Raw genomic sequence first — 17,407 nt, forward strand, 5'->3', positions numbered from 1 at the left:
ATAAATGCAAGGAATTAACTACAATTTGAAAAAGACCATATTGGCCAAAACATTTTTCCACTATTAACTATTTTATTAACTTTCACTTTGTTTGGGTGATAGGCCTTGGATGGATTAGTTGGTAGTGATTGCCATGGATTAGTTGGTAGCGATTGTGCATTTGACTTCTGAGGCTGACCACGCATAAAATGCACTAAATGGAATATATTATTAACCAAGTTATTACAATAATATTACATACAATATTAATCCCCTCAAAAAAACAGTATACTGTTTACAATGAAAGACAATATTTGATGATGAAAACAGAAATTCTAATACTTCTACTATCCAATAAAATAACAGACTGATTCATGTGGTCTTTGAAGCACAGGGCTGCTGCAACTGTAAATGCAAATCTAAACTATGGTGATCTTACCAGTCACAACCATTAAAAATATAATTTATTGAGAGCAAAAAGGATAATGGGATTGCTGTTTATTTCATAACTAAGACGATGTCTTATAATACTGTGGTTGAGTTTTGAGCGTGACCCCTTGAGGTCAACCATTGCACATGTATTATTACATGTATTATTATTATTAACAATGTCAGTCCTAGAAAACATAAATTGTAATTTGCCGTAGTAACGGCCTAAGCAGAAAATGAAATGTGCACATACTGTTTTCATGTTTTCTTATATCAACTTTTATTTTTTATTAGATTTTGAGTTATTTCAGATACTCTTTAAAAGAATTTAGGTTTTTTATGATAGCAATATTAGAGAGTTTATGTCATATTATGTATCTCTTCTATGTGGCATGTCATTTGATTGAAACAAAACAGCTATCTAAGTGACTAAACTTTAAGTGAAAAAAGGAAAATTAGCCATGTAGATAGCTGTTAACTTTAACTTAAGCAAATACACTCACCTAAAGGATTATTAGGAACACCATACTAATACTGTGTTTGACCCCCTTTGGCCTTCAGAACTGCCTTAATTCTACGTGGCATTGATTCAACAAGGTGCTGCTTTCATTAGGTGCTGCTTTCTTTAGAAATGTTGGCCCATATTGATAGGATAGCATCTTGCAGTTGATGGAGATTTGTGGGATGCACATCCAGGGCACGAAGCTCCCGTTCCACCACATCCCAAAGATGCTCTATTGGGTTGAGATCTGGTGACTGTGGGGGCCATTTCAGTACAGTGAACTCATTGTCATGTTCAAGAAACCAATTTCAAATGATTCGATCTTTGTGACATGGTGCATTATCCTGCTGGAAGTAGCCATCAGAGGATGGGTACATGGTGGTCATAAAGGGATGGACATGGTCAGAAACAATGCTCAGGTAGGCCGTGGCATTTAAACAATGCCCAATTGGCACTAAGGGGCCTAAAGTGTGCCAAGAAAACATCCCCCACACCATTACACCACCACCACCAGCCTGCACAGTGGTAACAAGGCATGATGGATCCATGTTCTCATTCTGTTTACGCCAAATTCTGACTCTATCATCTGAATGTCTCAACAGAAATGGAGACTCCTCAGACCAGGCAACATTCTTCCAGTCTTCAACTGTCCAATTTTGGTGAGCTTGTGCAAATTGTAGCCTCTTTTTCCTATTTGTAGTGGAGATGAGTGGTACCCAGTGGGGTCTTCTGCTGTTGTAGCCCATCCGCCTTAAGGTTGTGCATGTTGTGGCTTCACAAATGCTTTGCTGCATACCTCGGTTGTAACGAGTGGTTTTTTCAGTCAAGGTTGCTCTTCTATCAGCTTGAATCAGTCGGCCCATTCTCCTCTGACCTCTAGCATCAACAAGGCATTTTCGCCCACAGGACTGCGGCATTCTGGATGTTTTTCCCTTTTCACACCATTCTTTGTAAACCCTAGAAATGGTTGTGCGTGAAAATCCCAGTAAATGAGCAAATTGTGAAATACTCAGACCAGCCCGTCTGGCACCAACAACCATGCCACGCTCAAAATTGCTTAAATCACCTTTCTTTCCCATTCTGACATTCAGTTTGGAGTTCAGGAGATTGTCTTGACCAGGACCACACTCCTAATTGAAGCAACTGCCATGTGATTGGTTGATTAGATAATTGCATTAATGAGAAATTGAACAGGTGTTCCTAATAATCCTTTAGGTGAGTGTAGATGCGAGCATTCTTTGCATGATTGAAGACAGAATCTAGAATGTATATTATTGTTTAAAACAGGATTCACATACTGATAACTTGGGAGTGTCCCAGCTTCCAAGCAGTGCCGGGTCTAGCCTTTTGGGGGCCCTAATCAAAATGTATTTGGGGCCCCCTCTCCCCTAGTGTTCGGGGGCCATAAGCGACTGCTTATGTGGCTTATTCCTGGAGGCGGCCCTTTTTCCAATGATTAGAAATTTGGAAACCATAGGGTGTGTGCTAATACATCATACCAAGATGAAAAACATTTCCCAAGGACTTCAAAAAAGGAAGACTGATCTGTAATGAACCTTGGGAAGGTAGGTATGGATTCAACAACAGAGCGCAGTATTTATTAAAGGCAATGGTAAAGGTACTGTAGGTGTAATCCAGGAGAATAGTCAGGGGCAAAAACAGGTAGGAGTCAAGACTGGTATAAATCGAATGAGAGAAGGTTAGTGATATCAGGCAAGGGGTTGATGTCAGGATAGACAAAATATGCAGAAGTCGTAGTCAGTGGGGACAAAAACAACTCAATACACGGAAAGAATATACAATCGCATACAGAAAATACATTTTAAAAATGTTTTGAAACAGCAACTGGAAACAAATACTGTATTTAAGGGCACATTGAATGTAATTAAAAATGAAAGGCTGGCCTGCATGTTAGAAGTTATGACAATCACCATCATAGAAGAGGTGAATAATGCTTAATATTTTTCTATTATGGCAAATGAAACGGCAGGTATATCCGTACAGTGTCAATCGGTACAAGTGTTATGTTATGTAGAAAACAAACAACCTACAGGAGCTTCACTCCTATCCAGACAGCTAACGCTGAGACTGTTGCTAACGTAATCCTAGACCAAATGGCACAACTTAGACAACAGGGAGAAAAGGAGAAACTCATAGCACAGGCCTACAATTTTAACTGGACTCCCCGAAAAGACTGTAAAACAGCTGCAGCTCATTCAGAATGCTGCTGCTAGAATGTTAACCAGGACCAAGAGAACAGAGCACATCACTCCGACTGGCTTCCAGTCAGTTACACAATAGATTGAAAGTGGTGCTTTTAGTCTATAAATCACTGAATGGTTTAGGCCCCGAATACATTTATGATGTTTGAAGAGTAACAACTGAGCAGGGCTCTCAGAACCATGATCTCAAGTCGGCTAGTAGAGTCCAAACTAAACATGGCAAAGCTGTGTGTAGCAGCTATGCTACTCACAAATGGAATAAACTACCAGAAGATTTTAGACGTGCACCAAATGTATATTTTTTTTTATCCTGTTTAAAAACACTTCTCTTTTCACACGCCTTTAATTGAGCGCTTAAACTTAACACTTTTTAGCCTTACAGAATGTATAGCTTCCTCATGAAATATTTATATTTTTATTTCAATGTTTTAATATTATCAATCAATCAATCAATCAAAATGTATTTATATAGTGCTTTACAACAACCAGCAGGTATCCAAAGTGCTTCACATCAGGAACCAAGAATAAAACAACATATATTGCAATAAGAAGAATTTAAACATAGAAAACAGTAAAATCATAAAAGGTTACATAGAAACAGGAAGAGGAAATTGTCACACCTGTAGTTGTGCGAATATCAGGGGGTAACTTATTCCAGAGTCTCGGGGCAGCAACCGCAAAAGCCTGATCACCCCATCGTTTGTACCTTGACCTTGGGACTTCTAAAACCAGTTGGTTAGAAGACCGCAAAGACCGGCTGTGCTCACGCAAGGTTAAAATCTCAGATAAGTACTCTGGGGCCAGGCCATTTAGGGCCTTAAAAACAAAGAATAAAATCTTAAAATCTATTCTAAAACGCACAGGGAGCCAATATAGGGTGTAAAGAACGGGAGTGATGTGTGCACGTCTAGATGTGTTTGTTAAAAATCGAGCAGCAGCATTTTGCACAAGTTGAAGGCGTGAGATGGAGGTTTGATTCAAACCAACATAGAGAGCATTACAGTAATCCAACCCTGAACTAATAAAAGCATGGATCGCCTTATCCAGATCTTGCCTGTTAAGGAATGGCTTAACTTTAGCTAGTAGACGGAGCTGGAAAAAGCTCATTCTAACAACATTGCTAATTTGCTTGTCAAATTTCATATTGCATTCAAAAGTAACCCCCACATTTCTGACAGCTGGCTTTAAGTATGAAGCCAGTGCTCCCAAACTCAATATTTTTCTTTTTCTTTGTAAAGCATATTGAATTGCTACTCTGTTTTCTTTATTTTTATTCTATTTAGTTATTCTATATTTTTATTTCATTGTTATTCTATTTAAAAATATATATGATTTACCAATAATTTTATCTGTAATGCAAATTCAGTAGAATAACTGTAAATATAACAACCTGCTGATGACAGATAATGCAAGTTCTTGTGTTGCCATTTAGACATCAATGCAGGGTATTATCTCACAAAAGGACTCACAAGTTTATTCAGGCACTGGAGTGTGAGGTTTGACATACGGGGGTGGTAAAGTAAACAGTTCTGGGAACTGTAATTCATTGAGGATGAATACTGAATGTATTTACGGACATGGCATAAATGTCCCCCTGGTGGCAGACGGGTAAGACATCGATGCAGAGATTATCTCACCAAAGAACTGACGGCTTCATTTTAGCGCTGGAGTGCAAGGATTGAGATCCCCCTGGAGGGAGAATTTTAACAATCTGACTGGTTTTTTATCTATTGCATTTTTATATTTTTCTTTTCATTGTAAAGCACATTGAATTGCCTCTTTGTATGAATTGTGCTATATAAATAAACTTGCTTGTTACCATGGAGCCAGTGTATTGCAAGGAGCAACTGAAGGAATAAAGAAGAGGGTGCTGGATGTATATGAAAATGCTCACTATACAGTGGATATAAAAAAAGTTTACACACCCTTGTTAAAATGCTAGGTTGTTGAAATGTAAAAGAATGACAAAGATAAATCATGTCAGACATTTTTCCACCTATAACATGAACAATTCAATTAAAAAATTAACAAATCTTTGAGGGGAAAAACTTTTAAACTCACAATAACCTGGTTGCATTCCCTTAAACTAATACTTTGTTGAAGGAACTTTTGATTTTATTACAGCACTCAGTCTTTTTGGGTAGGAGTCTATTAGCATGGCACATCTTGACGTGGCAATATTTGCCCACTCTTCTTTGCAAAAGTGCTCCAAATCTGTCAGATTGCGAGTACATCTCCTTCCTTCTTCAATCAATCATCAGCAGATGTCACAAAGTGCTTTTACAAAACACCAGGCCTTAAACCCCAAGGAACAAATAACAGTAGTGTTGAATTTCAGTGGCTAGGAAAAACTCAGGATCCAGGATCAGAGGGGTGACCAGTACTCTTCTGGCTGACAGGGCCCAACAGGCAGGAAATCAATCCACCCACAATGCCAAGCATCAACCAAAGGGATACCCACCAACTGCAACCACGCTGAATGGGCACAGAGTAGAGGGCTGCATTGGGATTGGGTCCCATGGTTTTTATGTTTCATTTTCCCCCTCGAAGATTTCAGTTTGTTTTTCAATTGAATTTCAGGGATCAATCTCTCTAGTTAGGAAGAATAGTATGAGGCGGTACCTGCAGCCCATTCAGGTTCCACAGGTAGTCCAGCTCCTCCAGGATGGCACATCCATACGTGCCTTTGCAAAACGGTTTGCTGTGTCTTCCAGTACAGTCACAGCTTGATTGGCATTCGTCAGAGAACACCAGAATTCACAGGCCTGCCATTTGCGCTGTGTTCTCTTCACAGAGGAGATCCACACTGAGCATGTGACAGACGTGAAAGAGTCTGGAGGCATCATGGTGAATGTTATGCTGCCTGCAACATCATCCAGCATGACCATTTGGTGGTGGGTCAGTGATGGTCTGGGGAGATACTTGGAGGATCGCACACACCTCCACGTGCTAGCCAAATGGTACCCTGACTGCTGTTAGGTGACAGGATGAAATCCAGATCTTACGCTGGTGAAGTAGGCCCTGTTCCTCCTACTGCAGGACAATGCCTCATGTGGCCAGAGTGTGTAGGCATTTCCTGGATGACAAAGGCATTAATGCTATTGACTGGCCCTCACGTTTCCCAGACCTGAATCCAATTGAGAACCTCTGGAACGTTATGTATTGGTGCATCCATTGCCACCAAGTAGCGCCACAGACTGTCCAGGAGCTCACTGATGCCCTGATCCAGGTCTGGTAGGAGATCCCCCCAGGACATCTCACCAGGAGCATGCCCAGATGTCAGGAGTGCATACAGGCATGCACACTACTGAGTCACATTATGAGTTGCCGTGATGAAATTCACGCAAGTTGGAACAGCTTTGGATTTCAGTTGTTTACTTAGATTTTCGGTTTGAGCTGGAATCCAGTCCTCAATCGGTTGGTGATTTTGATTTCCAATGACCGTTGTTATGTCATTTTGAGAGGAACTAAGACCTTGGTGACATGGAGCTACTGGCAGTAAAGTTGGCATTGAAGGTGTGGAGACACTGGCTTGACGGAACCCAAGAGCCGTTCACTGTCTTGACCAACTACTGGAACCTCAAATATGTCAGGGCAACCCCCGCCGGGCTCGAGCACTTCCAAGTTCACCCTGACGTACTGCCCCAGAACGAATAATTCCCTATGCCATTCTTCCACAGGTCCGACCCCCTTCCAGGTGGTGCTCAAACATTTCTAGTGGTCGGAGAAGTAAATCCTCAAGTTCAAGTTCAAAATGTAATAGCAATGGAAAGCAACGGTACGTTTTGCTAATCAATATAACCTTTCAGCTAGCCCACCAACATTTTTTATAGAAATGTATGGAGGTTAAAACCTTTTTTTGAGGTTGTGAAAATGTCATAAAAATACATGATGAAAATGTTTTGGGGAGTATGCACCCCCCCCACCCCCCCATCCATGATTCTCTAGAGACGTCCCTGCCCTATCCACCTTTTCTACTGTAGAAATGATTATGGGTGCAACTTCCGGTGAGATAGCGGAATGAGCCATTTCCTAGTAAAGTTAAAGTTAGCCCCAGCCAGAGTGATAGAGAAAGACATGACTCAGGCCCCAGCCAGCCTTCAACAGTGTTATTATTATTTTTATAAAATGTAATTGCAGAGCTCTGGTACCAGTTGCGCTGTTCGCGGCTGTACTAACAACCAGACAAAGCTAAATCTGTGGCTTCAACAACATTGTGTTGACCACACACCCGCAACAAAAAGGGACTGTTCTTGTGACAAACAGTACAGTTTCCATCGCCTGCCAACAGATGAGGAATACAAAAGAATGTGGCTGAAAAACCTAGCCTTGAAGAGACCACCCAAAACCCTGTATGTGTGCTCATTTCATTTTGTGGATAAAAAGCTGATGGAGGAAAACACACATCCTACTTTGTGGTTGGGCTACAAAAGACCTCCACAGAAGAGACGTCAGGTCCTCAAAAGGATTGACAGCAGTGCCAGGAGAACATCAGGAAGGCTATGATTGGAGGTGTAGAGATGACACAGCATTGTAGTGTTTGTTTGGTAATGTTAATGACAACCAGTTAATTCAGTTAGTTCATGGTACATTTTTTTTTATTACTCTCCCCAGATCTATATATATAGCCTAGCCTCAGAAACTAAAGCTAAAATAGGCTACATGTCATCAAAACTACCATACACATTCTCCTCCACAGCATCACCATCAATCAATCAATCAATCAATCAAATGTATTTATAAAGCCCTTTTTACAACAGCAGTTGCCGCAAAGTGCTTTACAGAGACACCCGGCCTTAAACCCCAAGGAGCAAACAACAGTAGTGTTGGATTTCTGTGGCTAGGAAAAACTCCCTAAGAAGGCCGAATTTTAGGAAGAAACCTAGAAAGGAACCAGGCTCAGAGGGGTGACCAGTCCTCTTCTGGCTGTGCCGGGTGAGATATTAAGAGTCCAATTGTAATAATTAAAACATTTCATTCATTCATCTTCTTCTGCTTATCCAGGGCCGGGTCACGGGGGCAGGAGTCTAAGCAGAGATGCCCAGACTTCCCTCTCCCTAGACACTTCCTCTAGCTCTTCCCGGGGGGACACCGAGGCGTTCCCAGGCCAGACGGGAGACATAGTCCCTCCAGCGTGTCCTAGGTCTTCGCCGGGATCTCCTCCCAGTGGGACGGGCCCGGAAACACCTTCCCGGGGAAGGCGTTCAGGAGGCATCCGAAACAGATGCCCAAGCCACCTCAGCTGACCCCTCTCGATGTGCAGGAACAGCGGCTCTACTCTGAGCTTCTCCCGGGTGACAGAGCTTCTCACCCTATCTCTAAGGGATCGCCCAGCCACCCAAAGCTCATGACCATAGGTGAGAGTAGGAACGTAGATTGACCGGTAAATCGAGAGCTTCGCCTTGCGGCTCAGCTCTTTCTTCACTACGACAGACTGATACATCGACCGCATTACTGCAAAAGCTGCACCGATCCATCTGTCAATCTCCCGTTCCATCCTTCCCTCACTTGTGAACAAAACCCCTAGATACTTAAACTCCTCCACTTGAGGCAGGCACTCTCCACCAACCTGAAGTGGGCAAGCCACCCTTTTCTGACTGAGGACCATGGCCTCGGATTTGGAGGTACTGATTTTCATCCCAACCGCTTCACACTTGGCTGCAAACCGTCCTAGTGCATGCTGAAGGTCCTGGTTTGAAGGGGCCAACACGACAACATCATCCGCATAGAGCAGAGACGAAATCGTGTGGTCCCAAAACCTGACACCCTCCGGCCCCTGGCAGCTCCTTGAAATTCTGTCCATAAAAATTACAAACAGAACCGGCGACAAAGGGCAGCTCTGCCGGAGTCCAACATGCACTGGGAACAAGTCCGACTTAGTGCCGGCAATGCGAACCAAGCTCCTGCTTCGGTCGTACAGGGACCTGAGAGCCCTTAGCAAAGGACCCAGGACCCCTTACTCCCGAAGCACCCTCCACAGGATGCAGCGAGGGACACAGTCGAATGCCTTCTCCAAATCCATAAAACACATGTGGATTGGTTGGGCAAACTCCCATGAACCCTCAATCACCCTGTAGAGGGTATAGAGCTGGTCCAGTGTTCCATGGCCCGGACGAAAACCACACTGTTCCTCCTGAATCCGAGGTTCTTCTATCAGCCGGTCCTCCTCTCCAGTACCCTGGCATAGACTTTCCCGGGGAGGCTGAGAAGTGTGATCCCCCTGTAGTTGGAACACACCCTGCGGTCCCCCTTCTTAAAAAGAGGGACCACCACCCCGGCCTTCCATCCCAGAGGCACTGTCCCCGACCGCCACGCGATGCTGCAGAGGCGTATCAACCAAGACAGCCCCACAACATCCAGAGACTTGGGGTACTCAGGGTGGATCTCATCCCCTGCTTCCTCAATGGAAGACGTGACGGCGGGATTGAGGAGATCCTTGAAGTACTCCTTCCACCACCTGACGACAACCCAGTTGAGGTCAACAGCAGCCCACCTCCACTGTAAACAGCGTTGGTAGGGCACTGTTTCCCTCTCTTGAGGCGCCGGATGGTTTGCCTCAAGGCGACAGTCCTTCTCCTTGGCCTCACCAAACTCCTCCCAGGCCCAAGTTTTTGCCTCCATAACCACCCATGCTGCAGTCCACTTGGCCTGCCGGTACCCGTCAGCTGCCTCAGGAGTCCCACAAGCCAACCAGGCCTGATAGGACTCCTTCTTCCACTTGACGGCATGCCTTACTTCCGGAGTCCACCACCGGGTTCGGGGATTGCCGCCTCGACAGGCTCCGAGCGGCCACTTTGACAATGGAGGTGGAGAACATGGTCCAGTCGGACTCAATATCTCCAGCCTCCCTCGGGGTCCAGTCGAAGCTCTGCCGGAGGTGGGAGTTAAAGATCTCTCTGACAGGAGACTCGGCCAGACGTTCCCAGCAGACCCTTACAGTACGCTTGGGCCTGTCGAGTCTGTCCAGCTTCCTCCCCCGCCATCGGATCCAACTCACCACCAGGTGGTGATCAGTTGACAGCTCCGCCCCTCTCTTCACCCGAGTGTCCAAGACATACGGCCGCAGGTCAGATGAAACGACAACAAAGTCGATCATCGACCTGCGGCCTAGGGTGTCCTGGTGCCACGTGCACTGATGGACATCCTTATGCTTGAACATGGTGTTCGTTATGGACAAAATGTGACTAGCACAGAAGTCCAATAACTGAACACCACTTGGGTTCAGATCAGGGGGGCCGTTCCTCCCAATCACGCCCCTCCAGGTGTCACTGTCATTGCCCAGGTGGGCGTTGAAGTCCCCCAGTAGAACGATAGAGTCCCCAGTCGGAGCACTTTCCAGCACCCCTCCCAGAGACTCCAAGAAGGTCGGGTACTCTGCACTGCCGTTCGGCCCGTAGGCACAAACAACAGTGAGAGACCTATCCCCGACTCGTAGGCGCAGGGAAACTACCCTCTCGTTCACCGGGGTAAACTCCAACACATGGCGGCAGAGCTGGGGAGCAATAAGCAAACCCACACCAGCCCGCCGCCTCTCACCATAGGCAACTCCAGAGTGGTGAAGAGTCCATCCTCTCTCAAGGAGTGTGGTTCCAGAGCCCAAGCCGTGCGTAGAGGTGATCCCGACTACCTCTAATCGGAACCTCTCAACCGCATGCACGATCTCAGGCTCCTTCCCCGCCAGGGAGGTGACATTCCACGTCCCTAGAGCTAGTTTCCGTGTCCTCTCCGCACTGGTCCCTCATGTGGGTGGTGAGCCCACAGGAAGGCGGCCCCACATCGCTCCTTCGGGCTGAGCCGGGCCGGGCCCCATGTGGAAAGGCCCGGCCACCAGGCGCTCGCATACGAGCCCCAACCCCGGGCCTGGCTCCAGGGTGGGTCCCCGGTTGCGCCATACCGGGCGACGTCACAGAACTCAAAATGTTATTCTTCATTAAGGGGGTTTTACACCGCTCTTAGTCTGACCCGTCACCTAGGACCTGTTTGACTTGGGAGACCCTACCAGGGGCATATAGCCCCAGACAACATAGGTCCTAGGGTCACTCAGGTACTCAAACCCCTCCACCACGTTAAGGTGGCAGTTCATGGAGTTTTTTTTAAAATAAATTATGAATACATTTCTCTGGGCTAAATCCAGAGTCTATTTGCTTTAGACTAGGTCAAAAGTATGACCAGGTGGACAAGGACAGGTACCGCAATGGGCCCCCCAAACCAGGTACTCTGAAGGTGTGGACCAGGACCTCATGTCCTCCAAAAGTTTAAAACTGGAGGAGACTGAGAAAAGTTAGAAAGTGCATTCCTCATATCCCCCAGCACAATAGTATAGCAGCGTAACACCTTGGAACTGAGACGGGGGAGGTCCGGTGACACTGTGGCCCTACCCAGGGGAGGTCCCGGACAGGGCCCAACAGGTAGGAAATCAATCCACCCACATTGCCAGGCATTAACCAAGGGGACACCCACCAACCGCAACCACCCTGAATTAATCGCTTCACCGTCCATAGCAACAGAGTTGATAAAGTAGCTAAATATGCTAGTGTACGTTATCTAAGGCCCCTTTTTCAAGTCGTCCTCCCATCCCTCAATAGTAGAAGGCAGAGGTATTATCACATTGTCCCTTTTGAGGTGTAACAGGCTGCGTTCCCACATGTTTTATTTCCCAAATGCTGAAAGACAATTAGTGTACCGCAATGACTGTTTATGACCATTACCATCAATCAAATCAATCAATCACATTTATTTATAAAGCCCTTTTTACAACAGCAGTTGTCACAAAGTGCTTTACAGAGACACCCGGCCTTAAACCCCAAGGAGCAAACAACAGTAGTGTGGAATTTCATGGCAATCGCCAGCTCCGGAAGTCGTACCCAAAATTCTGGCAAGGTATCATGGGAGCTATTAATAAGGTGGATGGCATAATGAGTTGGTTATTAAAATTAACTCCCAACTTTTTGTTGGTGCCCCACCTAGTGGATAAGTTACGTCACGCCTGTAAATATCCAAAACAGTGTGATAATATTTTTTTGCTAATCGGCTATTGTCCGAACATTTGGTTGCAACAATAATTACATAGGAAAGCTACTTAAATGCTGAATGTATGAGCCATGTTTCCATGTCAACAGAAGAAATTGTTTCAAAAGAAGAAAATAGAAGAAATTGTTTTAAACATTGTCAAGGTTAGGAGGGGCCTCTATAATTTTGTACATTTTGTAGGGTGACGGGCCAACATTGCCTATTATCACTCCACTGACCACATCCCCATGCCATGCCAACCACCTTAATGGTGGTGCATTACGCCACTGTCAGGATGGTTAAATAGTATGCTGAGGTATCCTTGTCCTAGGAATGCTCTATCCAACTTTCCTGGTGTCCTGTTCGAGCTTAGGAAGACATGCCCCAAGAATACCAAGCTCTTAATTACTCATAGCTGTCCCTGTCCAAAGTACTCCTCGATGTGTTGCAGATCGGGTTGCGGACTGATGATTCCTGCGTCCACTGCCCATAGCCCATCTGATTGTCCTTGTCCTGCCCACCTGGCTATGCAATGGACTTCAGGGCCCAGTTGCATTTATTGACCTACTTCTCATCATGCCAAAGCATTGACGTGGCCCAAAAGGTCATGTACTCTTTTAATCTTCACCCAGCACAGCCAGAAGAGGACTGGACTCTGGTTCCTCTCTAGGTTTTTTCAAAATGTTGGACCATACTAGGGAGTTTTTCCTAGCAACTCTCATTGCATGCTCTTTGGAGTTTCATTCTGGGTATCTGTCAAAGTACTTTGTGGCAAATGCTGATGTTAAAAGGGCTTTATAAAATACATTTGATTGATTGACAATTACAAAAAACATCTAGAAAACAACCAAAGATGTCCCTACCAAATACTGACCAAAGGTGAATATTTATTTAATCAATTAATTTCAGTTTTGTATTTGTTATTAAATTCCAATTTTAGATTATTTTTACTTTGACATAATGACATTTTTTGTGTTAAAATTCTGGAACACAATAAAATGTGCAACATTCTAAGGGGGGAATACATTTCTGCTGCTTGTATGTTTATAAATATTACTAACAATTGTATGGACAAAAAGAAAAACTGTCAGGATGTTTTCATTTACTTATACATATGTATACACTGTCCATTAAATACATCCATTGTAATTATATATAGACACACACATATGTATGCATGTGTATACATATGTACGTATATATGATGTGGCCAGATGCATGGCTGTGCCTGTCTTATGTTGACCTGGTTTCAAAGATGTCTTTGGCTAACCAGCATTCTTCACCGGCCCCATTCTCAGCCTTGTATAAGGGACTGTAGGAGGAGGTGCCGTCTGCACAATTGAGCATGTTGCACAAGATACTAGCAGACACCATGTTTCCCCCCTGAATCCCTGGGAATGTGCAATTTGATGCAAGAACTTCACCTTGCTTGAACTCCATTGACCACCACCACCACCATCCATATATGGGTTTTCAAAATAAAATAAAAAAGTTCAAAAATTATGTTCACAAGAATTTATTTCTTGTTTGTTTTATAGGTTTGAAGATGGCATTTATGAATTTCTTAACAAGATTTTTGCATTTTCCACCCAAGAAATGTCAGGTGGCGCAACTGTATTTGAATGGTAAATAATATACTTTTAATGTATTTCCCACAACTGAAAACAAAAACATATAAATCATTGTACTGACTAAAATACATAACACATAATAAAGTCTGCTTTAAATTTATTTATCTATGGCAATTTTATTACATGTTTTTAAACATCCAATTTCCCATAGTTATAAAGAAAAAACATTTGAAAGTGTAAAAATGATTTGTATTCATTTTATAAGGTGTTATATTGTAGCAACAACACGGAGGAGAACTATCGTCTTCAGTTAAAGATAGCAGAGTTAGAGGCTCGGCTACTGACGCAAATGTCAGGCAAGGATTATGCTAGTGTAGAAATAGAAAAAACTGCGTCAGTGCCACCAGGAAGAAACAATAGTCTTATTAGCCCCCCGGCACAGCTCCTGCAGCCGGGCAAGAACTTTCTCTTGGTCACTGGGAAGAAATACCGTCGACCAGTTAAAACTGAATCGTTGCTAAATCCAACTGAGACTTTCAACAGGTTTCCCCCACTGGAATCGGAGTCAAGGCCCGAGCCGTCTTCGGAGGGGAATGATTGGTAGGCATGTTCTACCGGTGGCCTTGAAAAACTAAAAACTTTAATCATAGGCGATTCCATTACACGCAGTATTAGACTAAAGAATCAACCGGCGATCGTACACTGTTTACCGGGGGGCAGAGCCACCGACATAGCCGCAAATCTGGGTCTGGTGCTAGCGAAGTCTAAAACTGGCAAGTATAGAGAGTACAGAGATATTGTTATTCACGTTGGCACCAACGACGTTAGGATGAAACAGTCAGAGGTTACGAAGCAGAACATAGCATCAGTGTGTAAAATAGCTAGAAAGATGTGTCGGCATCAAGTAATTGTCTCTGGCCCCCTCCCAGCTAGGGGTGGTGACGAGCTCTACAGCAGACTTGCGCAACTCAATCGCTGGCTGAGTTCTGCCTGTCGCAGGAGGTAGAGTTTGTAGATAACTGGCTTTTTTTTTGGGACTCTCCCAGAAATAGGGCCAGGCCTGATCTGCTGAGGAGCGATGCTCTTCTTTTATCTAGGAACATTGAAATGAGTCTCACTCCTATAGCCTCACCATGAGATAGGTTGCAGGTCAGGCCGCAGGCTGTTAGCCAGCCTGCTAGCATAGTAGAGTCTGTCGATAGCATAGCCAGAGTAGTTAGTACAGCTTTACCTATTGCCACTCGTTCCAGGCTGAGAAAAGTTAAACAAGGTAGTACTAACAAAAACAACCTTATTAAGATAAAGCCTTCCTCCACCTCGGTCACAAATACAAATGACTGTATCACCCCGCATCTCAAAATGGGACTCCTAAATGTCAGATCCCTTGCTCCAAAGGCAGTTGCAGTAAATTAATTAATCTCTGATCATAAACTAGATGTTATTGGTTTATGTGAAACGTGGCTAAAGCCTAATTAGTTCATTGCCTTAAATGAGGCCTCTCCTCCTGGTTATACTAGTGATCACATCCCTTGTGCATCCCGAAAAGGAGGGGGTGTTGCTAATATTCATGACAATAAATATAAATGTACTCTCAAACATATCACTGAGTTTCATTCTTTTTAAGTTTTACTCATGAAAGTTAACCAGGCCGATACATAGTTTTACACAATGTTCCTCAATGAGTTACCAAAATTCTTGTCTAACCTTGTAGTCATGGCAGATAGTATTCAAATTTCTGGCGATTTCAATATTCATATGGAAAAGTCCAATGATCCTCTTCAAAAAGCCTTTGAAGCCATAATTGACTCAATGGGTTTCATCCAACATGTCTCAGGTCCAACACATTGCCACAAACACACCTTAGATTTAGTCCTGTCACGAGAAATAGATATTGTAGATCTAATAATTTCCCCCCAAAATCCTGGATTATCGGATCACTGTCTTATTACATTTACCATTAAAACAAGAAATCCACTTGCTCCGCAAACAATGAGTTTCAAAAGCCGTACTATAAATTCTCTGTCTACAAATAAATTCCTTGATATTCTTACAAGTTTGCTCATTAACGAAAGAGTAAATAAATCTGTAAACGATCAAATCAAGGATCTAAACTCAACACTGAAATACATTAGACACAGTTGCACCATTCAAAATAAAATAAATACGCAACAAGAAACTTGCTAACTGGTACACAGACAATACTAGAGCACATAAGCAAGCCTCCAGAAAATTGGAGCGAAAGTGGCGCTCCTCCAAGTTGGAAGTATTCAGAGTAGCCTGGATAGACAGTACACTACAATACCGAAAATCACTCACGTCTGCTCGATCCGCTTATTTCTCCAACCTGATTGAGGTGAACAAAAACAATCAAAAATTTATCTTTGATACAGTTGCAAAGTTAACAAAAGCAAAGCTTAGCAAGTGAAGTGGGTCTTCACTTTAGTTGTAATGAATACATGATGCTTTGATACATTGATGAAAAGATCATCACCATTAGAAAATAACTGACTCCTCCTTAAATAGTTATGGTCCTCAAAATCTCAGTTGTCCTAAAAATGTCCTGAACCTCCCCGACCAGGTGTCAATGGGGACACTTACATTTTTTGATACCGTATCGCTCGACACATTTACAAAATTTGTAATGAGTTCTAAACCCACAAACTCTCAGCTAGACCTCATTCCAACAAAATTACTGAAGGAGCTATTTCCTGTGCTAGGTCAGCCAATGCTAAACATAATAAATTGCTCCCTTTCCTCCGGATGTGTACCACACTCACTAAATTTTAAGCCTCTTGTAAAAAAATTATAATCTGTATCCCGGCATATTAAACAATTATAAGCCAATATCAAACCTCCCTTTCCTCTCAAAAATCTTAGAAAAATGTGTTTCCCAACAACTGAATGCCTTCCTGAAGACAAATAACATTTATGAAATACTCCAGTCCGGTTTCAGATCCCATCATAGTACTGAGACGGCACTCGTGAAGGTAACAAATGACCTTCTAATGGCCTCAGACAAAGGTTCCGCATCCGTCCTGTTGCTTCTTGATCTTAGTGCTGCTTTTGACACTATTGATAACACCCTTTTCTTAGAGAAACTGGAAACCCATATTGGGCTCATGGACATGTTCTAGCCTGGTTTAAATCTTATTTATCCGAAAGATATCAGTTTGTTAGTATGGATGGCATATCCTCTGACAAGTCAAAGGTATACTTTGGTGTTCCTCAAGGCTCGGTTCTGGGCCCATTATTGTTCTCACTATATATGCTCCCTCTGGGCAATGTAATCCGAAATCACAATGTAAATTTTCACTGTTACGCTGATGACACACAGTCATATACACTCACCTAAAGGATTATTAGGAACACCATACTAATACTGTGTTTGACCCCCTTTCGCCTTCAGAACTGCCTTAATTCTACGTGACATTGATTCAACAAGGTGCCGAAAGCATTCTTTAGAAATGTTGGCCCATATTGATAGGATAGCATCTTGCAGTTGATGGAGATTTGTGGGATGCACATCCAGGGCACGAAGCTCCCGTTCCACCACATCCCAAAGATGCTCTATTGGGTTGAGATCTGGTGACTGTGGGGGCCATTTCAGTACAGTGAACTCATTGTCATATTCAAGAAACCAATTTGAAATGATTCAAACTTTGTGACATTATCCTGTTGGAAGTAGCCATCAGAGG

The 17,407-nt window shown here is 43.5% G+C and overlaps 1 protein-coding gene across 1 annotated transcript in view; it reads right to left on the reverse strand.

Annotated features, from left to right (window-relative positions):
• si:ch211-236l14.4 (SITS-binding protein) overlaps positions 1-17,407 on the reverse strand; it is a 127,357-nt gene that overhangs the window by 12,038 nt on the left and 97,912 nt on the right. The window lies entirely within an intron of this gene.

Source organism: Esox lucius, chromosome 19, assembly GCF_011004845.1.
Source record: "Esox lucius isolate fEsoLuc1 chromosome 19, fEsoLuc1.pri, whole genome shotgun sequence".
Taxonomy (NCBI): Eukaryota; Metazoa; Chordata; class Actinopteri; order Esociformes; family Esocidae; genus Esox; species Esox lucius.